The 7,725-nt window shown below is 45.9% G+C and overlaps 1 protein-coding gene and 1 long non-coding RNA gene across 2 annotated transcripts in view; both read right to left on the bottom strand.

Moving 5' to 3' along the window:
• The window catches only part of LOC116702573 (uncharacterized), an 11,859-nt gene extending 10,609 nt beyond the window's left edge, over positions 1 to 1,250 (bottom strand). Inside the window, exons 1-2 of the long non-coding RNA XR_004335199.1 lie at positions 1,236 to 1,250; positions 613 to 635 (exon numbers count right to left, since the gene is read on the bottom strand). This is a non-coding gene — a long non-coding RNA (uncharacterized LOC116702573). The remainder of the gene's footprint in view (positions 1 to 612; positions 636 to 1,235) is intronic.
• The window catches only part of LOC116703247 (transmembrane protease serine 9-like), a gene marked incomplete in the record, with an annotated part of 81,409 nt that overhangs the window by 35,682 nt on the left and 38,002 nt on the right, over positions 1 to 7,725 (bottom strand).

The following is a 7,725-nucleotide window of genomic DNA, read 5'->3' as shown; positions in this document are numbered from 1 at the left end:
TGCACAAAATTGTAAAGCTCTTTTATTCATTTTATGCACAAAAACAAAGCTTTCTGGGTCGTGTAGTAGCTTCAGTGAAGCAAAAGTTTTTCGTTATTGTTGTTTCTGCTGATGATTCGTCCTGGAGACGCCTGATGGTGGAGACAGCTGTAAGGACCCTGGATGCCTAGTTTAATCCTTTTAACCTTACTACTTTATTCCTCGTTGTCACCAGAAACAAATCATACATTAGTGTTAATCCAGCTTTGACCTAAATTGTCTCTCAGATTCAAGCTTGTTTACATTAATTTGTGCTTGTCAGTACAGTAAATCCTTCCAAAAAGGTTGGAGGCTCCTATAAGAAAAGTTGGAGACACGCTGAGAAGATGAGGAAATGGAAATAGAGGAAGACGTGGAAGTGAGCGGGAGTGGCACCACTGTTGAGGAAAGTTGCGCTGGTGCTGTTGCTGGCGCTGGTGGTGATAATAAAGCTTGAAGTTGGAGATAAGAACCCCACTGTTTGAGCCAGGAAGCTTTTAAAGGTGCTCAGTTTGGGGAATTCCCCTTCAAGTAATGGAAACTGACAGTGACCTCAGCATCACCTCCTGCCGCCTCCCACCGCCTCCAAACCACCCTCCCTAAAACCACTATAACACCTCTCCCTACACCCCACAAACCACCCTCCCTACAACCCACTACAACTACTCTCCCCCAACCACCAAAAACACCATCCCTAAAACCACACAACGACTCTCCTAAATACACTACAACCACCCTCCCTACAACACTACAACTAATCTCCCTACAACCACCACAACCACCGTCCCTACAATCACTACAAACTACTCTCCCTAAACCACCACAACCACCTCCCTACAACCACTACAAAATACTCGCCCTACAAACCACTTACAACTACTTATCCCTACACCACCACAACCACCCTCCTAAACCCCTTACAACTACTCTCCCTAATCCACTACAACACCCTCCCTACAACCACCACAAACCACCTCCCTAAACACACAACTATCTACAACCACCACAACCACCCTCCCACAACCAACTACAAAATACTCTTCCCTACACCCACCACAACCACCTCCCTCAAACCACTACAAACTACTCTCCCTAAAACCCCTACAACAACCCTGCTACCACCACTACAACCACCTCCTACAAACACTACAACTACTCTCCCTAAACCACTACAAAACACCCTCCCTACAACCACTACTACCACCGCCCTCCAAGACCCTCTCTACAACCACTACAATTAACCCTTACCAAAACGTATGAGTGTCTGTATGTCCAGACTTAACTTAAATTTCACTTAAAAATAGATGTTTTTAATTAACATTAGTGTTGTGTAAATTCGTTCTGGAGTTCCAACACATGTAAGTATTACCAACAAATGAAACCTAAAGTACTCAAAGTAAAAGTGTGTTTTGTGCTGTAATTGTGTCGTCGGTATATGGAGTTTCTGGATTAGATACTGCTGTATTAATATGGTGGATCTATGTAACGACCTCCCTGTAAAAACCAGAGTGGTTGTCTGGTTGGACTTCTGTGCTACTCAATGGATTGTCCATAACAAACACCATCTTGTGGCGAGCTTGTCAACTGTCACCATCTGGTGGTGAGTGGTCAGGGGTGGGGGAAGAGCTCGACAGACCTGGTAAGCCCAAAGGATAGAGCGGGTAAATCGAGACGCCTGGAGGAGGCCACTGTCTTCCAACGGACTTTCAACTCACACCTCCGGAAAAGCTTTGCGTGCCATCACTGTGGCGGCTGGAGTATTGAACCTGAGTGGACATTGTTCAAAGGTTCCATTGCTGAAGCTGCGGCGGGGAGTTGTGGTCTTGGGGCGTAGGGGACTCAAGGGGCGGTAAACCCACGAACAACCCTGGTGGACACGGTGGGCAGGGAAGCCGTCCGATGAAGAAGGAGGTCTTTCCGGGATTATGTTATCCCAGAGGATTCTGGAGGCAGTTGCAACGGAACAGAAGGGCCCGAAGGGCTGCAGCCTCTCCAAGGGAGCAGGACTTTCGGTCTGCATGAGGTGCGTCTGGAAAACCGTTCGCCACAATCAGGACGGGAAGCAGGAATCATCCAAGCTGTGTTACAGTAAGGGGGGACATGTTGCCCTCAATGACGAGGGTATAGGGCGGTGAAAAGAGCACTTTGAAGGAACTTGGTGTCTTAGTGACATGATCTCAAACATTGCGGTGAAAGTCATGTGACCGGTGTCTAGGGAGTGGCAGACAGGTTTAGTGGTTCCCTTCAAAAAGCGGTGCCCGGTCATGGAACAAACGGATAGATCTTCAACTCTCGCAAGATCCTGGAAGGCGCCTGGGTATAACCAACCAGTCGACATGTGTTTTGTGTTTGAGAAGGCGTAGAAGGGGTCCCCTGGGAGACTACTGTGGAGGTGATGTGGGAGTGTGGGTGAGGGGGGTCCCTTCTCAGGATATTCGATTCTCTGACGGGCCAAAGAGAGACCTGTGTAGGGGTTTTCTTGGCAATAAATCGACTCAGTAGGTGAGAGTGGCCTCCGCCAGGGGCTGCGCTTGTCACCAAATCCTGTTTGTAATATTATGGACAGGAATAGAGGCGTTCGTTGGGGTGGGAGAGGGGTCTCACAGTCGGTGGGATCAGGACTCATCCTGCTTTGTGCAGATGATGTGGCCTTCAGCAATCAGGGTCGGTTTGCAGCCGAGTGTTGAAGCATTCTGGGTGAGGAGGATCAGCACACTCTGACATCTGAGGCCATGTTGTCAGTAGGAAAACGATAGAGTGCCTTCTTCAGGTAGGGATGATCTTACCCAAGTGAAGGAGGTTTAAGTACCTTGGGTCTGTTTGCGAGTGGAGGGCCAGGAGGGGAGGTGGCAGAGAATGGAGCAGGGGTGATTTTTCCAGCGATCCAAAGAGGTATTTAAAGAGTTATCTAGCTTAAGAAGTAGGAGAATTTCTCAATACATAAAGAAACAATTTGTCCTTCAATTATCACAAGCATTCAACATCACCACATCTGGAGGATACATGGTTTTCTCGGATAGGAAGGGGGTCAAAAAAAAAACTATCATCTGAAAAGTGACTAAAAAACGTCAGATAAAGTTGGTGGTGGAGTAAACAGTTACAAGATTACCATTGTAGAGTACATGTAGAAGTGCAGAAAAGAACAAGTGTAATACTCAAGTACCTTGAACTGTACCTTAAGTCCAGTACTTGAGAACTGTACACTTAGAGTGTTACATTTTAACAAAGGTCTATATTTTCTGTATCCGCTTGTACAACTCTTATTGAAGATGTATGATTGTTTTATATTGAAGGAAAATATCAAACCCAAGACTAATGTTTTTTATGGGGCCCTTTTCCATCAAACTCATTGTCAAAGTGGTATGGCGGCAAGGGAGCCTCTGATGTCACCTCTGACAAACTGAGGCAACTTCAAAAATATTCCCTACGAAGCAGTTCTCTTTATTGCAAAGTGAAACAAGTTACAAGTGAATAGTACAACGTGGGAGGTCAGCAGTTGGATACATTGAAGGACACAGCGCCTGCAGGATGTTGCAAAGGTGCAGTCTGAGTACCACACAAACACACACACACACACAGAGAATAATCAGGCCTGATCTTCCTTGCTACGAAGATTATAACCATATATAGTGGAGAAACGGTTGAAATAGAGAAACAGACAATCAAATCACTCAAATGAAAACGTATTCACAACCATTATATAAGCCTCCACAACACAGGCTAGCAGTTTTCTCATGCGAACTCTCTAAACAGTTACCTTGGTCAGCGTTGGTGTCCTGTTTTCAAGCTGTATGTTTATTCTGTGAAAGTACATTAAGAGTAACAACAAACTAAGTCAAATTTCAATAAATGGGATTGTCATTGTTTCTCAAGCTGTCTGTGGCCAGCCCCAATGAATTCCGTATTTTGGAGGAAGCTCGCGGTGGCGAGGCTGGTGTGTGGCCATGGATGGCGAGGCCTACAAGGAATGGGAAGTCATGTGTTGCGGCGGGCCTGGTCGCAGTTGCACTCAGTGTGCGTAAACGCAACTGACTTTCAAGGGAGACAATTGAAGCAATCGTAATTTTCTGTTTCAATTTTGAGCCCATTTACGAAAACAGAAGGTAAATCAAATTACTTTTCATTATTGTAAAAATAACAGCCACTGCCTTTTAGGAAAACCAAATGTAGGGCTTTGTTTTAAACAATCAGAGGTTTTTCTTGAATCCTTACTTATAATTGACCTCTACAGTTCAACAACGGCAGTGAAGGGACTTGTGGTGTGGGTTGCTTGAAACAAAATGGGTCTAACCCCTTGATGGGGACACTGAACGTGACAACTAACACCTGAGCAACCTGGATGGCCAATGTAGCAGTGCTATACATTCTGTCAACCAAATACCCAGCCTGTCCCAACAACACCAGCCCAATGCCTTGACAATGGCCAGACCTTGTTTGGGCTCAGGGTGGGCTGCTGGCTGGAGCTCAGGGAAAGGAGGGGGTACTGCTTCGTCGGCATCAATTCACCTGAACATTTAGGCCTTGTACATTCGGTTTTGGCACGAACAAAGTTATTGTTTGTAACATTTATTCTGTGTTCCTCATTTGGATTGAGTAGAGTTGAATTTTGATCCTTTTCTTATTTTCTCAACCAGCTCTGAACAAGTTCTGCAGGAGTTCAGACGTCGTGGAAAATTGCAGGGAACGGGCGTGTCGAGTGACGCCGTGTCCCAAAACCTTTACACTGGAGAAGGGAATTAATGAGGCAGTAAATATTATGTCTCGGTTTAAACCGGGTTTGTTGATCCATTAAACGGCATTCTGGATGATTTTTCCCTTTCTTGCTGAAAGCTGATGTGAAGATCTACCACCATCTTAAGGCCTACAATACAAGTAATACAAATATAAGCTACAGTCAGCAGTAGGTTACCGTAGCTCGAATAAAGAATGGAAACAGGGGGAAAAACAGCTATTCTAGCTCTGTCAAATGGTAACAAATTTCACCTACACCATCCCTCTAACGCTTATGATTTAACATGTTATATCCTTTTATTTAACCCTACAAACTAAAGTGTAAGGATGGCTCCTGGCTGTTGCTGCAGTATTTTTGTCCAAGTTTTATTTCCTTAGAGATAATGCAAACATTGATCAACATCACTGTAAATATGCCCGTGTGGGCCCCATTTTGGATTACATTAGAAAAATGATTTTCACTTCATTCTACTGTGAATCTCCGGTGAAGTTTGTAGCCTTGGCCAAGAGGGGGTGATGTCATCAGGCGGTGCCATTGTTCATGGGGTGGTTTCAAATCTATCCGCACCCGCCCGATGGTTGGGTCGGCAGTGGTGGACAAGTAAAGGCCCACTTCCCTTACTGGCTTCCAGCTCAAACTCCTCCCTCCTGGTCCATAACCAGCAAGAGGCTCTTTCCGACTGCCCCCCCATCCTGTGAGCTGCTGTCTTTCTGTCTCCTTTCATGTCATTCCAATGGCGTGGGCTTCTCCACACCGGACTGAGCGGGAAATCTCTTACAGTCCAACCTCAACGGGAACAGTCATGCTGCCATCCTTTCCATGCATTAATGCAGAAGGTTTTGGTATTGGTCTCTTCCTCAAAGGCCTGTTCACACCCCTCTTCTCATGGACTGTAACTTCTTCTATCTGTTTTTCTCTTCAGACACAGTAACACATCCGGCCCCAGGCGGTCTAGACAACCTAGGGGAACCGCCGCCTTTGTTTTTTGTGTTGGGGTTGGGAGGTGTCCTACACAGATCTCAGCAGGAAGAGATGCGGAATGGCTCCAGTCTCATAGGCCCAGGTGACCTTACTCTCAGGAAGATTCCCACCGTGTCAGGTCCTTGGGGAAGCCAATTACACTGCCCTTGATCTTCGTCTCGCCTTCTTCCAGGTTCCGTAACTCCTCTTGGAATCATGGCTCTTATGTCACGGTTACTGCATTCCCATTGTTGAGTGGGAGGTTCCAAGACCCTGTCTTTCCGTGTATGGGCACTCCAAGGACATCACGCAGCTTCAAACTGTTTCGCTGTGACAGAGGAATGCCAATTGGTCTAATCTTGTGATGACGCCGACTTGTTCATACGGGAGTCTCGTATGTCATTGTGACTCTGCACTTTGCACCTCTTGAATTCCTCTACACGGAATGACAGAGGAAGTGAGAAGCTGCCCTGATCTATGTAAAGTCCTACTGGAGTGAAGCTTGGAGGGGATTCTCAACCAATTTGAATGTTCTATGCTCTTCCTTTTATTCTTCAACGCATGTTCATCAGGACTTCATGCACCAGTCCAGCCGGCCACATGAGTCTGGTTAACAGACCGTGTTGATAGAGCCCAGCTGAACCTTCCCAGGGAGCCATGATTTTTTCGATCTTCTAAGGCAATGCGCCAACTTCTTTTTGGCACTGGATGTGTTGTCCGTCTGTAAGTGAGTCATCAAACCACGTTCCAAACATTTGATTGGATTCTACTATATTGATGCAATCCCTTCCTCTTGCACATGCAAGCTGAACCTGTGGCAAACTTCCATTTCTGCACATACTCTGCACTTGTTGGCTTAAACTAATTCATGGCTCACGTTGCAATGTGGTTCCAGAAACAGTTAGCACCCACCCGCCTCCAATGGGTTGGGTCGTCAAAGTAAGGGTTGTCCTATGTAAACTATAGTGTGCGTTGTCGGAGGTCTGACTTCATTTGGGCTTCAATCTCCGCAGCTGTTATGAGGAGGTTCATTCCCATGGACGAAGAGAATGGGGGAAGATTGTGCAGCCAGTTACGATACCCTTTTCCAGGGCTTTGCCCTTTAGTGTAAAATGTGCGTCTTGAAGCGTTAGCTGGATTCCACAAAGTAACTGGTGTCATTCCGCTTGGATGTGCTGAGAGATGTGGTAGTGGTCTATGCTGAATGGATTGAGAAACCGTGAGGGATTGAATCCATAGGCAATTGTCAAAATACAGCCAGACAACAGTCGGTTGCCTTGCTGGATTTAGCATAAGGATCATCTGATTGACGAATCCGGTTGGTTCAGGCTCCAGAGAAGGCTGAATCTTCCCTTTCTGGATGGCAGTGTTTATATATCCATTCTCTGTCATGTACAAGGTCATCCTCTGGCCAGTACCGAAAAAGATATGTTGCCTTCTACACTTAGCAGTGAGTTGTTCTGAATTGGTCAATGGTTGAAGATTCTTTCCTTTGAACGAGGACAGCCCACTGCCTTTGCCCGCATGATGGAATGACATCCTCCAGATCCTCCGGAATCAATGTCCACAGTCCGAAGAAAAACATTGGGCATTTCTTATACATCTTGTAGGGTACATAGCTTGGGGACGGGGAAGATCCTGTTCTGGCCTTCTTCACCACCTCGTGGACTTTTAGTTATCCATTACAGTTACTGCACTCACATGAGATGGTATCAAACCTCGTACCCAGCGAGAAAGTTTCATTTAACAAAATCAAATATTACCTTTTAAGTATAAGAAGGTATTGTATATAAAGGACATTTGGTGAAACTAGAAAAATAATAATAGTACTTTCTGTAGTTTCACGGGGAAGACTGTGACTGAATGTCATCTGAATACAAATGTGAACTGTGTGTTCTGGTGTCAGGTGTGATCTGGAGGTCGTTGATGTGTAAGCTGGCTGGCTCTTGGTTCCAGGCAGCAGTGTTATCAGCTGATAAACACCACCACCGACAAACACGAGGATGCAGTGATGC

Source organism: Etheostoma spectabile, chromosome 15, assembly GCF_008692095.1.
Source record: "Etheostoma spectabile isolate EspeVRDwgs_2016 chromosome 15, UIUC_Espe_1.0, whole genome shotgun sequence".
In the NCBI taxonomy this organism is placed as follows: domain Eukaryota; kingdom Metazoa; phylum Chordata; class Actinopteri; order Perciformes; family Percidae; genus Etheostoma; species Etheostoma spectabile.
This window is presented reverse-complemented; position numbering and strand designations above follow the sequence as displayed.